This window comes from Lissotriton helveticus, chromosome 6 (assembly GCF_964261635.1).
Source record: "Lissotriton helveticus chromosome 6, aLisHel1.1, whole genome shotgun sequence".
In the NCBI taxonomy this organism is placed as follows: domain Eukaryota; kingdom Metazoa; phylum Chordata; class Amphibia; order Caudata; family Salamandridae; genus Lissotriton; species Lissotriton helveticus.
The window spans coordinates 2,002,899,582-2,002,917,285 of NC_136067.1; positions in this window are offsets into that span (position 1 = coordinate 2,002,899,582).

The window sequence follows — 17,704 nt, forward strand, 5'->3', positions numbered from 1 at the left end:
CCTACTGGCGGTCGCCAGTAGGTATATATAGTTAGGATTTTTTCTCTATGGGTTTTTTGAAAATTCTATGTCTAATAACTTTGGCGTTTGTGGACGGAATTGGCTGAAATTTTCAGGAAAATGGCACATTTTGTTTCTGAGCAGCCCTTGAAAATTTGGGGGGGGTTTGTCAAGGGGGGGCCGAGAAAAAAGGGGGGTCCCAAAACGTGTTTTTAACATTGAGTTTTCCATAGGGCGGTTGGCCTCACTTTTAGCCCGAACGGCTGAATGGATTTGCACGAAACTTGGCAAAATTGTAGGGACTGGTAGCCCGATGTGCCTTTTGTAGGTCTCAATATATGTGCTCCAGTGGATTTTGAGAAATTAACGTTTAAAAAAAGATATATATCTGTAACAGCGGACCGGGCAGCGCACTGGTTCGCGGACTTTTCGCGCAACGGAGCTTTGTGAAGCGAAGCTGATTGGTTCTCCGGCGTCTGTCAACATTCCAAACAGTCCGTAGCGGCCGCCATCTTGTCTCTCGGTAGGATCGAGAGACAAGAGGAGGTCAAAACAAAGGGGGAAATAACTATAAGGGGGCATAGTAGATCCTCGCTGACCCCCTAGTTTTGATGTGGAGGTTTTAAAAGGGCCCCGCGGGGCAAAAAAAAAACAAAATAATAATAATCGAACGGCTGAATGGATTTGCACGAAACTTGGCAAAATATTAGGGACTGGTAGCCCGATGTGCCTTTGCTAGGTCTCAATATATGTGCTCCAGTGGATTTTGAGAAATTAACGTTCAAAAAAAGATATATATCTGTAACAGCGCTCCGCTTCGCGTACTTTTCGCGTTACGGAGCTTTGCGAAGCTGATTGGTTCTCCGGCGTCTGTCAACATTCCAAACAGTCCGTAGCGGCCGCCATCTTGTCCCTCGGTAGGATTGAGAGACAAGAGGAGGCCAAAGCGAAGGGGGAAATGACCATAAGGGGGCATAGTAGATCCTTCCTGACCTCTTAGGTTTGATGTACCATTTTGCCAAGTTTGGTGTAATTCCGTTCAGCCATTCAGGCTGTAGACGTATGTAAATGTCCTATGGAAAATTGCATGGGGAAAACACATTTGAAAGTGTTGAAATTTAGAACCAATTAAAATGTTACTTTGGTTTTGTATTTGTGTGTGATGAAAGTTAATTGGTTATGTATATATGTCAAATGAGAGGAAACCACAGCCATTTTGTGATACTACTGTCTGAGGTACATTTGTGAGGAATTTTTGGTGGTGAATTTCTGGTGTTTGATTTACACAGTACTAACACTTCTGCTACTTTTAAAAAGGTGAGTTGTTAATGTGTAAGGGGAACTATGTTGTACACTTGAAGATAATTTGAAAAATGTTTTCTGTTATTTATTTGCAGTCCTTCTGTTATACTAAATACTTGATAAAGTTAGTTTTATATTATGTATTACTAAAAACGATAAATGAAAGTGATTATTTTTTTCTGCAATTTACAGCAAGCAATTTCAAAATAAAATGGCTCACAATGAAGAGACCGTGGCAATTTCTTTTGAATTGTCCAACACATTGATTGAAATTGAGAGCACCAATAATGAAATATTGTCACAAGGAGGACATGACTTGTATGATTCCATTAGATTGATTGAAATGGACAGCACCAAGAATGAAATATTGTCACAAGGAGATGACTTGAATGATTCCACTACATTGATTGAAATTGAGAGCACCAATAATGAAATATTGTCACAAGGAGGAGATGGCTTGTATGATTCCATTAGATTGATTGAAATGGACAGCACCAATAATGAAATATTGTCACAAGGAGGAGATGACTTGAATGATTCCACTACATTGATTGAAATTGAGAGCACCAATAATGAAATATTGTCACGAGGAGATGACTTGAATGATTCCACTACATTGATTGAAATTGACAGCACCAATAATGAAATATTGTCACAAGGAGGAGATGACTTGAATGATTTTTTTGATCAATCTCTTGATGGCGAATTTATCGAGTGTTTGGAGACCATAGAGTTACAAGAATCATCATTGGAGACTTTTAATGAGGACATTGCTGATGAGGACATGTTACTAGTTCTTTCAAATTTAGAAAATTCTGAAGAATAAATTTATATTTAGAAATCAAAAATTGTTTGAGACATTATTCATTTTTATTTTTAATTTATGAGGTTGTAGCGAAGTGATTGTAGTATAAAATGAGACTTATAGTATAGAGTGCAACATTTTTATGTTACATGGTAAGTTTACTCATATTTACTTCCCTTCTGCCACTATATTATCTCCAATGTGTATTTGACATGTCTTCTTCATCTCCGGCCTCCTTTCTCTCACTGTGTGTCTCCGATGCATCTTATCGCTGGTATTTTGTGTAATTACAGAAGAGAGTAAAATAAAATAGTTCGGAACGTGAAAAGGGGGCAAAGTAGAGTACTCCTCACCCCCTAGGCCTTTTTAGGCGGTCCCAAAAGGATCAGTTTCTGCTTTCCTGAGAGATTATGGTATGAGTTCCATATACCACAATAACTTGCATTACAACATGAAAGATATCTATCTCCTATTACCAACTTTTGGAGATATTCGCGCTAAGCGCGAATATCTCCAAAAAGTAACACCTGCCCTGAGCAGTTCTTAGCCATGTTATCCAATGGGAGGTGGATAACATGGCTAAGAGCATTAGCTCGGTAATGCATGAATATCGCTGAGTTTTTAGCGATATTCATGCATTGCGGCCGTTTATTATCGCATTTGCGATAAACCTTGATAATAGTAAGGTTTATCTTCGATAATTTCTGACGATGCTTAGTGGTAAAAAATTGGTTGGTAAGCATCGTTAGCGATAAATATCGCTTAACTTTGGTAATATGCCCCAACGTCTGTTAACGTTCGATTCGAAGGAAATGAGGAAGTGTTGAAAAACATTGTCTGCGCCATCTTGCCTTTTTTGAAATGCCACACTTTTGTCGTGCACGGCAGCCATTTTAGGTGTCTTGACCAGACCCACTCTCTGCACGCTGTCGATTCGTAGCATGGCTCCTCACCCACGCAAGCATCTTCCCTAGGCACTGGTCACCACCGCTCTCTGTCTTATGCATGGGCAATAAACCTCCCCCCATCTGCGCTGCTCTTCCCTGAGAATCACACTCTGTGCCCGCCCGACACCTCCCTTTCGCCCTATTCACTACCGCACCCTCTGACACTCCTCTTTCTCTGTGTCCGATTGTCCAGGCTATCAGCTAGCCCTGCAGATGTAGTTTATGGCCCCAGCTGTAAAGAATCACCCCTCTTCAAAGGAGTTATAGTAGATCAAGGCCCACACTCGATGATATCCGTCACACCACACGTGTTCCTACTATCTGAAAACCATCCTGTATTGTGATTGGGGAGGGGACCGAGCCTGAAGCGGAAGATTCCAGGAATGACTCTTTGTACATCAAAGTTTTTACAATTATGTGTCACATTAAAAATATATAGCACTCCAACAAAGTAGTAGGTATATAAAACTTTAATAACATATAAATATATACAACAAAACAAAAACAGTAAAAACATTTAAACAACGAAGAGACCGTGGCAATTTCTTTTTAATTATCCAATAGATTTATTGAAATTGACAGCACCAATAATGAAATATTCTTGTCAGTAGCGGTCTGTTGTGCGAATAGTTCCAAGGCAGCAGAACGCGCTGAAATCTAGATGGCACGAAAGTGATGTCTAGTAAGTTGCCGCCCAGCAAAAACGGCGTGGGGCGCCGCGGGGGTGAGTGAGTCCAGTAGGCACCACAGCTATTCTTACCGGCATTGCAGAATTACTGCTGGGGACAATGCCTGTGCTGTAGCAGGGTCACAGCAGAAACAAAAAGGATTCTGTTGAAGATGTTGTTGGTTTTCAATTTGAAAACAGTTCTGGTGTCAACTGCTATGCTAATGTAGTGGTTAATGTTTTGTTTTCTCTAGAAAATGTAAAAGAGGGGGAGGCAGTCCAAAGTTCCGTTAAAAGGGCAAAGGAAAGGATCGGTGGTTTGAACTATCAGTCAAAAAGGGGAGGGGGTGCAATAATTTTTCCTACCGGGTCACACTGTGCTTTCACCGGAAGTGAGGTCTGCATGATTCTAGTAATTCAAAGTGAGGCTGGCGCCAGCATGGGAGCGCCGACGTCCCGCGGATACAGTTTCGTCACTCCACGGGCGATCATGGCAGTCATTCCCCATCGGGGGTCGGAGACTCCCGCGGCTCCTCTAGAATCTTCAAGGTCGTGGAGGACTACGGTGGTGGAGTCAACCAGTGACCGGGCCATTTCTTTATGCTGGGCCCGCTCTTGCCAGGTCGACCGCCATTTTGAGAGTTTGGCAGCTACCGGCGATCGCGGGGTCACATGAGCGGACGGGCTCCACCCTGCCGGGCGAGACGTTGCAGCATGGCCACAGTGGAAGAACCGTTTTCCGGGCGCCTGGAGCGCTGAGGGTGCAGCTGGGAAGTCTCCACCTGGGGAGGCGGGAGAGGCCTGTTCGCACCGTCTCTCCCTCCCAGTGCACCCCACGGCGTCTCGCTTGAGATTTGTTATGGCCGGACCAGGCGATGAGGACGAGGGGGGGGTCGGAGTCATGTGCAAGACATCCCCCCCCAGTGTTGTCGCAGCCATTATAAAAGAAAGAAGTGTCCCGTCCGTCTTCGGGCCGGGCTTCCGGTGGATGTCGGCCGGACGCCCCTGGCTCTGGCCCCATGAACGGGTTTCTTGGTTTATCGGCTGCAGCCGGATCCCGTCGGCCTCGGCCCCCCGACCGTTGGTGGTCGGACCGGAAGAGCATGTGGCGGGACTACCTGCAACTCTCAAGGGCCACCGCGGCCGGACTGGGAGAGAGAGGGGAGGGTCGAGGAGACATTCCCCCCCCCCCTGCAACTGTTCAGCGTTGTAAAGGCAATCCCCTGGCCGGGTCCCGCTGGCCTCGGCCTCTCCTTCGGCTACACCCTACGTTAGGATCTCCTGGCCGAGGCGTGGCAGCAGGACCTGCCTTATATGGGCTGCTCCCGGCTGGGCGTAGCCGGAACCCTGCCCCACCTTGGAAGTTTCCAGAGTGGGGGTGGATGTTCTACTGACTTGCATTTTCCCTAGTCTATCGATTTTTTTGGCATGGCAGGTGGTGGGACAGCGAGGGGTGATTTGGTTTCTCTTACTGTTTTTCTGGTCTCTCACCACTGGCATATTTTAACGTTTTCTTGTTTCTAGGACATTAATAGGTTTTATCATTACGTTATGTTATCGTTTCTTTGTTCGTTGTTTAATAAAAGTTCATGTTCATCAGTGGCCTACTGATTTTCGTTTTCCTATTTTTTTCTTTCCAGGTTGTTTCATGGTAAAGTTTCTGTTAACAGGATACAGTGATCACTTCGTTATTATTGCATATGTCCTTTTCACTAGGGGTGCTCTCTGGTCGGGCCAGATGACGTATCTCTAGTAAATGGTCCGGGTGAAAAAGGTGCATCAATCAGTGGGGAGTAGATAGGCATGACAGATTACAACGGGGGAGAACGGTCCGCATTACGTACCCTTTCACTACTTGCAAAGATTTTCCTACGTTTATTTGCAAACAGGGAATACCTCCAAAAAGAACTAATTCCCAAACAGTCAATGTTCGGACAATCAATCAATCAATGAGGAATGAAATAGGTACGACGTGTTAAAGGCTTGCGTTACCTACCCTTCACTATCTGCAAAGGGAGATAGAATATTCCTATTCTTCCTCGTTTGCAGGTAGAGAAGATCCTTAAGAGAATTAACTTCGAACAATTCAATGCTCGATTGAAACAATCAACAAGGGGTACTGTGAACACAAATGAACGCCGCTTATATACATACGCATTGCTATTTTCAACAGGTTGTTCCTAATGTTTCTATTTTAGCGAGGTCAAAAGAGATCCCATTAGTGGCCTACTGATTTTGCTCGATTCCTTTTGTTTTTTTACACGATTTTTCGCTATCTGCAAAGACTAAACAGAGTATTGCGACTCTGTGCTTGTTTGTAAATAGAGAATGGACCAAAGAGAACAATCAATCAAATGGAGAGAGAAGCAGGCACGACGGATTACAAAGGGGGCAAAGGGCTGCGTTAACTACCCTTCACTATCTGCAAAGAGAGAGTACTCCTAATAGAAATGAGGGGTGGGGGGCAGCAATCAAAGCAGATCAGTGTGCATAAACACGAAAATGTTTTTACTTACCACGTACTTGACATTCGACAGCTTATGATATTTGCTATTAAAAAACCATTGAAATTCACTGAAAAAACCATAGGTTATAGACCATATATAGTTAGGAATTAGCATTTACAAAACCTTGAAAATTCACTGAAAAAACCATAGGTTATAGACCATATATAGTTAGGAATTAGCATTTACAAAACCTTGAAAATTCACTGAAAAAACCATAGGTTATAGACCATATATAGTTAGGAATTAGCATTTAAAAAACCTTATTTTACTCACACAAAACCATTGAAATTCCATATATAGTTAGTTGCACTAACTATATATCGCGCACCCGCAATCCACTGCTGATGATGTCACATATTACATCATTCATGACATGGTCAGTGACATCACTGATGACATCACTGATGACATCTCAAATGACATCACTGATGACATCACTGATGACATCTCATTTGACATCAATGACCACATCACTGATGATATCATTCATGTGACAATACAATGCATCTCCTCACACTTTAATATAACCTCTGTTACACCCAGTGTTAAATACAGAGTATAATTTTTGAAACCATTGACACACCAATACTAGTTACTACATACGCACTCAGTGATTCCTATGTTTACACACACATTCACTCATTTACCCATACAATCATTCATACATACAATCACTCATCTTTACAACACTATCATATGCACTCATACACCTATACAGACTCTCACACTCTGTCACTCATCCATGGAGTTACTCACACACCTAGTCAGTCCTGTAAAGAATCAATCACACTTCCATTTTCTAATCTATACAGTTAAACATAGAGCACCTTACATTTTGAAACATATACTAACACATAATTACTCTCTTATACAATCATTGATACAAGTACACATTGATCTGCACAGAGTCACACACCTCCCAGCCAGCCACACACACACTCAGTCTCCCATACAAATACTTGGGCAATCAATCAATAACCCATATAGTTACTCATATAGCTACTGATCAACACATGCAGCAGTTTACAGAACAACAGACATAATGATGCACAAATTAAGACAGTTTAGTCACTAACCCATGCACTCAGTGAGACACATTTAATCACTCACTCATACAGTCAGTCACGCACCTACTAAATCCTTCATCCAGACACTTCTACATCTACTCATTCTTCAATATGTAAAACATATTTAAACTTTACAGAAACACACAGTCACTGGATGATGTCATCAGTGATGTCATTTGAGATGTCATCAGTGATGTCATCAGTGATGTCACTGACCATGTCATGAATGATGTAATATGTGACATCATCAGCAGTGGATTGCGGGTGCGCGATATATAGTTAGTGCAACTAACTATATATGGAATTTCAATGGTTTTGTGTGAGTAAAATAAGGTTTTTTAAATGCTAATTCCTAACTATATATGGTCTATAACCTATGGTTTTTTCAGTGAATTACCTACTGGCGGTCGCCAGTAGGTATATATAGTTAGGATTTTTTCTCTATGGGTTTTTTGAAAATTCTATGTCTAATAACTTTGGCGTTTGTGGACGGAATCGGCTGAAATTTTCAGGAAAATGGCACATTTTGTTTCTGAGCAGCCCTTGAAAATTTGGGGGGGGTTCGTCCAGTGGGGGCCGAGAAAAAAGGGGGGTCCCAAAACGTGTTTTTAACATTGAGTTTTCCATAGGGCGGTTGGCCTCACTTTTAGCCCGAACGGCTGAATGGATTTGCACGAAACTTGGCAAAATTGTAGGGACTGGTAGCCCGATGTGCCTTTTGTAGGTCTCAATATATGTGCTCCAGTGGATTTTGAGAAATTAACGTTTAAAAAAAGATATATATCTGTAACAGCGGACCGGTTAGCGCTCTGGTTCGCGGACTTTTCGCGCAACGGAGCTTTGTGAAGCGAAGCTGATTGGTTCTCCGGCGTCTGTCAACATTCCAAACAGTCCGTAGCGGCCGCCATCTTGTCTCTCGGTAGGATCGAGAGACAAGAGGAGGTCAAAACAAAGGGGGAAATAACTATAAGGGGGCATAGTAGATCCTCGCTGACCCCCTAGGTTTGATGTGGAGGTTTTAAAAGGGCCCCGCGGGGCAAAAAAAAATAATAAAAATAATAATTGAACGGCTGAATGGATTTGCACGAAACTTGGCAAAATATTAGGGACTGGTAGCCCGATGTGCCTTTGCTAGGTCTCAATATATGTGCTCCAGTGGATTTTGAGAAATTAACGTTCAAAAAAAGATATATATCTGTAACAGCGCTCCGCTTCGCGTAACGGAGGTTTGCGAAGCTGATTGGTCATTCTGTCACTGGGCTATAGTTGGGCTACATCTGGCTGATATTTGGGCTACATTTGTTTTTTTGTGTGTCTGGCGGCCATCTTTGGGCTACATTGGGCTACATTGGGCTTCATTGGGCTACATTCGGCTAATTAGCAAATAGCTCATCGCAAACTAGGAATGGTAAAGAATCGCTATTTATTCCTTAAAGTTCGCTATTTAGGAAATGCAAATAACTTTTATGATACATATGGCGGTTCATCTCTAACAAGATAAGAAGCATAGGGATAGATTTATGATGACTGGCGCATCACCAGGGATGTGTTAGTCATTCTGTGCCGCTGTTCCGTCACCTATGGTGTGCTGCATTTACAATGCGGCGCATCATGGGGCAAAAACAGCACAGATGCGTGATGTATCTGTGCCGTAAAGGTGGCGCATTGCTGGAGTTGTATCGCAAGTGTGATGAAGCTCCAGCAAGGGTCGGGGGTGCCCCTGTCGCAGGGTTTCTGTTCTCACACAGAACTGTGGACAGAGGATTGGAACCTCGGCGAATTAGGGTGTCCCAAAACTCACGTTAGTAATCAAAAACTATTTAGCAAGCTAGGTACAGTGTCACATTGGATATAACAAACTCTCAATGTTTAGACAATCCAGAATATGAACTTATAGTACCTCAGGATACGTGGAACTCATGAACAGTCGGTCGTTATATATTTCTTAGAAACCAGAACATGGAGTTAAGAAGAACACATGTGTATTTGAAATGTTTATTTACTAATGCCGTCTTCTCAGGCGTAGTACCTTAGATAATAAAAGTACACATATTATCAGTAGCAAAATTACCAGCATAGTTACTAGTACATAAAAAGTGAATGGTGATAGTATGTTAACATGCTGTAAATGAATAAGAGTTAGCAACACTTATAAGCAGCCGCGGGCCGTGGAGGGAGTTACGGTGAGGCAGGGAGGCGGGGAGGGGGAGAAGCAGGGTGGAGAATACAAGTACACATATTATCAGTAGCAAAATTACCAGCATAGTTACTAGTACATAAAAAGCGAATGGTGACAGTATGTTAACATGCTGTAAATGAATAAGAGTTAGCAACACTTATAAGCAGCCGCGGGCCGTGGAGGGAGTTACGGTGGGGCAGGGAGGCGGGGAGGGGGAGGGGCAAGGTAGAGAGGGCTCCACCCTGCTTCTCCCCCTCCCCGCCTCCCTGCCCCATCGTAACTCCCTCCACGGCCCGCGGCTGCTTATATCTCACCCTCCCTAATACACATATTATATTATTTGCTAAGAAGGTCTCTTTGTGTTGGTTTAGGGCGTGTCCATACTTTAGTGTCTTAGATTTGAAGGAATCACATCAGCATACACCAGCTCTCTCTTCATGTGAACCGCATCAACTGTTGTGTATGTGTGTTCGGCAAAGCAATATAAAACCCGCCTCATGCCCAGAATTGGCAGAAGTTGCACTTATGTTATGAGTATGAAGTCGTGGAGATCAGACCTCATAACAATTCTGTATCGTGTTGTTCTTGAAACTTTAGCACTCGCTGTACAGATATAGTTTAACAAGTAAAGCAGATAGTAGACCAATAACATATTATTCTCATGTAAACCACGATGAACTACTAGGTGGAAAGCTAAAGCAACAACTAAGTGTCGTGTGCAGAAGTTGCAAAAAAGGAAAAATGGCGTTTAAACCGGTAATGAGCCCATGCTAACTTAACACGGTGTAAAGATATCCAGGACCTAGATGACACCTCCTCATGATCCGGAAACGAACTGAATAAGATAATAGAAGTGCCATCTCATGAGAGCAGATTGCAAGTTTATATGTGGACGGTCCGCAAGGTAAAGCATTAAAAACTAGGAAAATTCAATGCTAAAGAAAAATAAAACAGCCAAGTACTTTATCGAGTCTTAAGCCAATAGGCAAGGTAAATAATAAAAACTTGACAAATAAGTCAATGAATTGTCAATGAAATGCTAGTACTCAGCATATCAAACATGAAAAAGGTCTATGACATAACTGTGTATGCAAATAAGCTGCAACAGCCTCCAATAGGAAGTCACCGTCTTCATCCGAAAACAGTTCAGCCATCCAATTTAAAAGCGGAAAAGAACATACGTGCTCTCCCAGCACCGGATCCTCTATCACCATCAGAGGACAGCTCGGTGGGTTTTCAAGAAAGCTGTGTTCCAAGAAAGACTGTGCTGCCGCCAGTAAATTCCAGGGACCAAGTAGTCCATGCATCAATGCCACAGCCATAATCCTTTCGCCAGGACAAATCAACTCGTGAGTAATGATAGGAGTCATCAGCTGATTAAAGTCGACGTCAGGAGAAACCGGTCCGCAGAGACACAAATCAATGGCCCAATCGAAATCACAGGTCAGGCAGTGAAATACAGGCTGGACACAGGTGAAGTAGGAGAACCGAAAAGATAATCCATATGCCGTGCTTAATATCGCCAACGGCATTGTGCCATAATATTCTAGCATGCGATTGCGGAACAGTGTCAGCAGCTGCAGGGTCGGAGGTTGCATAGGAGGGACATCCATATTTAAAAATGTAAAAAAGCACAAGAGCGTCCGCTGGTAATGCAAGTAAAAATGCAATCCACGAACCAGAGTGGAGAAAATGGAATGAAAGGGAGCAGGGATGACTCCAAAGATTTTCTCAAATGAAGTCACGAGACCACTGGTAACAACTTTAAAAAAGTGTGCCAGGGATTTTGTGGAGGATGCGTTAAAGATAGTCGGAAACATGTTGCTGAAATTGAAAGGCAAACCTGTGTACGGGTGTTCGCTATGTGAAGTACGAAAGTTTCACGGGCCGAACTCAAGGCCACCTCTCTCTGAGACAAAAGAGCTCTTATTCTTGTCATGCCGTTGAAACGTGTCCCAAGGTTGGTATTTGTGGCCAGATTGAAAACTCCCTATGTTCATGTGTGGGAGGAAATAGAACATTTCTGCAGCAAATAACCCGTTCACTTACTGTTACGATAAAAGGAATACTTTTTAATTAACTCAGAACAATCTTCATTATTGAGCATCAAATAACTATCATTTTCCAACAACTTGAACGTGGGGATGATAGCAGGAACTGGCGTGCCTTGCAACACGCAAGCCATATTTGGTCGGTGTTTGTTGCATGAATCGTGTAACTGTATGTGCCTACACATTAGTGAATGATCTGGCGTCTCAGTGCATTCCTCTCCATTCAGATAAACTTCTTGATCATCTTTGAAACATCTGTATGTGTATGGAAGCGACCAGACCTCATGAACAAAAGCACTACCTAAAGGTTCATAAAGACCTATTGGTATATATTTCATACAATTTGAAAACTTATATAAAGCAAAAGGCAGCGTTATTAAACCGTGGATAAGGCATGTTGCCAAAAAACCCGCAATCCTCTGCTGATGATGTCACTGAGCATGTCATGAATGATGTAATATGTGACATCATCAGTAGTGGATTATGGGTAATAGTATCTCTAGTTTACTCCCCTATAGCTGTCTTTCTTTTAACATAAGTGTGTGTTTCCTTCCCTTATACTTACTGTTTTTGGTTCGCTTCCAGTTCGCGTACCAGCGAGCGAACTAGGAAGCGAACTAAGAGAAATAGAGGTTGGCACAGTTCCAAATATTGTACCAATTTTTTAATAACGGGGAGGAAGTTCTGAAAAGAACTTTTTTTTTTATTTTTCTGAACATTTTTTTACTGTTTTTGAATTTTTCGGAACAGTTTTATATTTTTTTGGGTTTTTCTTGGAGGGGGCAATGAAAACGATTCATTGTAAAGGGCTCAACAGGAGCAACAAAACAAAAAAAAGAAGTATTTATTATTTTGGGCGTTTCGGACAAACTTGCATATGATAGTCAATAGCTCTGTTGATCAGAGTGATGCTTCTTTCTCCGTAGGAAATGAATCCATCGCAAAATACGCAGGTGTGTTTTACTTCACCAAATCTCATTTGTATATTTGGCACCATCTCCCTGCCCTCTGGTCCCGTTACTTCCGGTACAACAGATCTTCTGGCCATAATAGGGAGATTATCTAGGTCGTTCCGAAACTGTGCAGCACTGTAGTTGTTAGGATGCCACCTAGTCATATGGCGATGCATTGTGTAGTTTCCGAAACTGTATTTTTTGTCGGTCCCTCTGGACAGTCTATCTTGACATATAAGGCAAGTTACGTATCTTGCATTTACTTTTTTCTGACCTTTGGGAATTTTAAAAAATTGCCAAATGAAGTTTTCTTTCCGGTGAGACGTCTTGGGCTGCTCAGGCAAAAACTGCCTCTCTTCGTGCTCGTCCTCCTGTTCCTCTTCTTCTTCTTCTTGTTGAATTACAACTTGAGCAGGTGGTCCACTCTTCCTTGGATGTGGTGGAGGTGGTGGGGAAGCACCAGCTGAAGCTACTAAAGAAGCCATTGCTCAGTGATCACAAAGGGTCTTTCTCTCACAATGATGAAAGTCAGAGTGAGGAAAGAAGGAGGGATTTTCATCATTTGGGAAAAACAAGAGTTCTCAACCAATCAAAAGTGTTCATTTTAGATTATATGACCTAGTCTTACATCATTAGGAAACCAAAAGTGAAATGAACCAATGAAAAGTGTTATTACCAAGTCACATGACTTGCTGTGTTTACGTTAAGCGCTTTGCAGGGCCTCCCGGTTTGCTTCCAGAAACCTGCGCTTTGGCACTCGCTTCGCGTACCAGTTTGCTAACGTAGCACGTCATATGACGTATCAAGCGACAACGTGGAACGTCATGCGGACGGGAGGCGTCACGATGTTGTTTTCTAACGCGGCACTTGCGGTAAAGAAACGTTTACCGGCTCGCGGTCTATTTCGCGGCATCAAGGTCAGCTAACGGGAAGCTTCCCGATTCGCGAAGCGGGAACGAAGAAAAAAAAATATTTTAAAAAAAAATTATTCATAAACATATAAAATATATTTTTGGATTTAAAGAAGAATACATTTTACAGCTACAGATATTAGCTGTTAAAAAACCAATGAAATTCACAGAAAAAAACATAGGTTATAGACCATATATAGTTAGGAATTAGCATTTACAAAACCTTGAAAATTCACTGAAAAAACCATAGGTTATAGACCATATATAGTTAGGAAATAGCATTTAGAAAACCTTATTTTACTCACACAAAACCATTGAAATTCCATATATAGTTAGTTGCACTAACTATATATCGCGCACCTGCAATCCACTGCTGATGATGTCACATATTACATCATTCATGACATGGTCAGTGACATCACTGATGACATCACTGATGACATCTCAAATGACATCACTGATGACATCACTGATGACAACATCCAGTGACTGTATGCTTCTGTAAAGTTAAAATATGTCTTACATATTGAAGAATGAGTGGATGTATAAGTGTCTGGATGAAGGATTTAGTAGGTGCATGACTGACTGTATAAGTGAGTGATTAAATGTGTCTCACTGAGTGCATGGGTTAGTGACTAAACTGTTTTAAATTGTGCATCATTGTGTCTGTTGTTTTGTAATCTGATGCATGTGTTGATCATTAGCTATATGACTAACTATATGGGTTATTGATTAGTTGCCCAAGTATTTGTATGGGAGACTGAGTGTGTGTGTGGGTGTCTGGGAGGTGTATGACTCTGTGCATAGATGTGTGAGCAGTTGATTCACTAGATGTATGGGTTCAAAAGTGCATGTGGAAACATCTGTATGGGCGGTTGACTGTGTGCATGAGTGTATTGGTGAGTGAATGGATATCTCAGTGCTACATGTCAAAGTAAGTACATATGTAAAACACAGTACATGTGATAGTTGACATATATAAATAACTGTGCATAAGAGCCAGTGAATGTGTGAGTGGCTGTATGCATTATTGTGAACTTGTATCAGGGATTGTATAACAGAGTAAATATGTGTTATTATATGTTCCAATAAGTAAGGTGTGTATAACTATATAGTTGAGGAAATCGAGGTGTGATTGATTCTTTGCAAGACTGACTAGGTGTGTGAGTAACTCCATGGATGAGTGACAGTCTGTGAGTGTCTGTTTACACTGAGTGTATCTAAGGTTATATTAGAGTCTGAAGAGGTTCATTGTATCATCACATGAATGATGTCATCAGTGATGTGATCAGTAATGTCAAATGAGATGTCATCAGTGATGTCATCAGTGATGTCATTTGAGATGTCATCAGTGATGTCATCAGTGATGTCATTTGAGATGTCATCAGTGATGTCATCAGTGATGTCATTTGAGATGTCATCAGTGATGTCATCAGTGATGTCACTGACCATGTCATGAATGATGTAATATGTGACATGATCAGCAGTGGATTGCGGGTGCGCGATATATAGTTAGTACAACTAACTATATATGGAATTTCAATGGTTTTGTGTGAGTAAAATAAGGTTTTTTAAATGCTAATTCCTAACTATATATGGTCTATAACCTATGGTTTTTTCAGTGAATTTTCAAGGTTTTGTAAATGCTAATTCCTAACTATATATGGTCTATAACCTATGGTTTTTTCAGTGAATTTCATTGGTTTTTTAAAAGCTAATATCTATAGCTGTAAAATGTATTCTTCTTTAAATCCAAAAATATATTTTATATGTTTATTAATAAATTCTTTTTTTAAATATTTTTTTTGTTTCGCTTTCCGTTAGCTCAATTTGATGCCGCGACCCTGTCCGCGAACCGGTAAACGTTCCGTTAGCGCAACTGCCGCGTTAGAAATCAACATCGTGACGCGTCGCGGAAGCGCGACGTATCACGTTGTCGCGTAATGCGTCTTATGACGCGCTGCGTTAGCGCACCCGGAAGTGCTCCGGTACGCGAACCGAGGCGCGAAACGCAGCGACCCGGAAGCGATCCGGGGCACATTCCGCAGCGCGTAACATAAGCGTGAGAGGTCATGTGACTTGTTAATAAAACTTTTCATTGGTTCATTTAACTTTTGGTTTCATAATCATGTATGGCTAGGTCAGGTGACCTAAAAATAACACTTTTCATTGGTTTAGAACTATTGTTTTTCCCAAATGATGAAAACCCCTCCTTCTTTCCTCACTTTCATCATTGTGAGAGGAAGACCTTTATTCATAGTAGAGCAATGGCTTCAGTACTTGCTTCAGCTGGTGCACCCCCACCACCACCTCCACCTCCTCATGGGAAGAGAGGACCACCGCCCCAGGTCATCACCAACACAGAGGAGGAAGAGGAAGAAATAGAGGAAGAGGAGAGAGAAGGACCACAGTTCTTGGAAGAGGTGCCCCGGGTTTCCCATAGGAAAGCCAGTTTCATTTGGCAGTTTTTTTCAATCCCTCCAGGGCAGAAGAAAGTGAATGCGAGGTATGTCACCTGCCTCATTTGCAAAGAGAAATTATCAAGAGGGACTGATAAAAAGTATAGCTATGGGAACTATACCATGCATAGGCACATGAACAGGTGGCATCCACTCAATTACAGCCGGGCGGAAATTCGTGACATGGAACAAAACCCAACAGCAACTCCTGTGGCCAGGTCAACATCGTTAATATCATTGACAGCAGCAGAGGCACGGGAAACCGTGCCAAACATCCAGGAGAATTTTGGGCATATGAAATATACTTGTCTGCACTGTGGTGCATTGATATCATGTGGTAACATGAGTATTAATTCCATCAACCTGGCTTATAACAATCATAATTGCCCTAACCGCCCCAGACAGTAATTTTTTTTTTGCTCCTGTTGAGCCCTTTTCAATGCCTGTTTTTTGTTGTTTCCCCCCCAAAAAAAACCAAAAAAAATATAAAATTGTTCAAAAAATACAAAAAAAACAAAAAATGTTCAAAAAATAAAAAAAAAATATAAAACAACAAAAACATTTAAAAAAAAGTTCTTTTCAGAACTACCTCCCCTTTCAAAAAAAATTGCTAGAATGTTTAGCACTCTGGCAAGCTCTATTTCTTTTAGTTCGCTTCCCAGTTCGCTTCCCGGTTCGCGAACCGGGAGCGAACCCAAAAATTTAAAAACAAAAAAAAAAGAAGAGTAAGTATAAGGAAAGTAAACAGAGAGTGATGTTAAAAGAAAGACAGCTATAGGGAGTAAACCAGAGATACTGTTTAATAGATCTATTTACCGCAGAAAAGACGGAAGAGGGTATAATTGTGGAAAACAAAATAGATAAGGAAGTGAAAGAAAAAAAAGAGAGTAGAACAATAACAAAGAAGAGTTTCTTGGAGAATGTGAGTGAATGTTCAAAATAAGATTAAAACATGGGGAATAACAGAGAGAAAAAATAGAAAACAGAAAACAAAAAATAACAGAAAAAGATTAATTGAAACAGCAAAGAAATGTAAATAACATAGAGCCATATCATCAACATAGGCAATAAAAGTTTTGCAGCTTTTATCGGCAGAAATATGTCACCAAAGCCGCTTTTGCGGCAGAAAACTGCCGCTAAAACCACTTTTGCACCAGTTTTCTGCCAATAAAAACAGCAATAATTTCATTGGCTGTGTTCATAATATGTCCCTTAGTGTGCTTCAACTACACAGAGAAAGCATTATGAACAAGTAGTGAAAAAGTGATCAGTCAAAGACACTAAGAGTAATAGAGACGGAGTGAGTGAACAAGAGTGAGGAACTATGAGAAGAGAGGGACTGAGAAAAAGAGTGGAATGAGTTGAGTAAGTAGGTAATAGAGAAAGGAATGAGGAAAGTAGCAAAGGCAGGAAACTGAGGGTTAAAGAAATGAAGCTGTGGAACTAATAGTAGGTGAATGTGATAGAAATGTAATGAAAAAAATACAAAACATTTACCTTATAAGTGTCGTTAAATTACTCACTTTTTGTTTTTATACTTTCAATCTGTGAAAGAGAGCACAAACATTTGAAAAATATTAAAACATGTATTTAAAAAATACAAAAGACAAGGGAAAAGATTGAAGGACAAACAGTTTTTCAACAACTTTGACACTGACAGAAGCTTCTGCTTCTCCAGGCACCCTACACAGTCCTAAAGATATACATTTTAAACTAACAGTATCTTGATGCAGATGAAGTGAGGCCTATCTTAAAACATGGTGCATCTTTTGCACTGCTGTTGTCTCAGAAAAGTGTCGCAAGACACTAACATTTTAAATGATTGCTTCAGGATGCCAATAAGATGTGTCCTATCC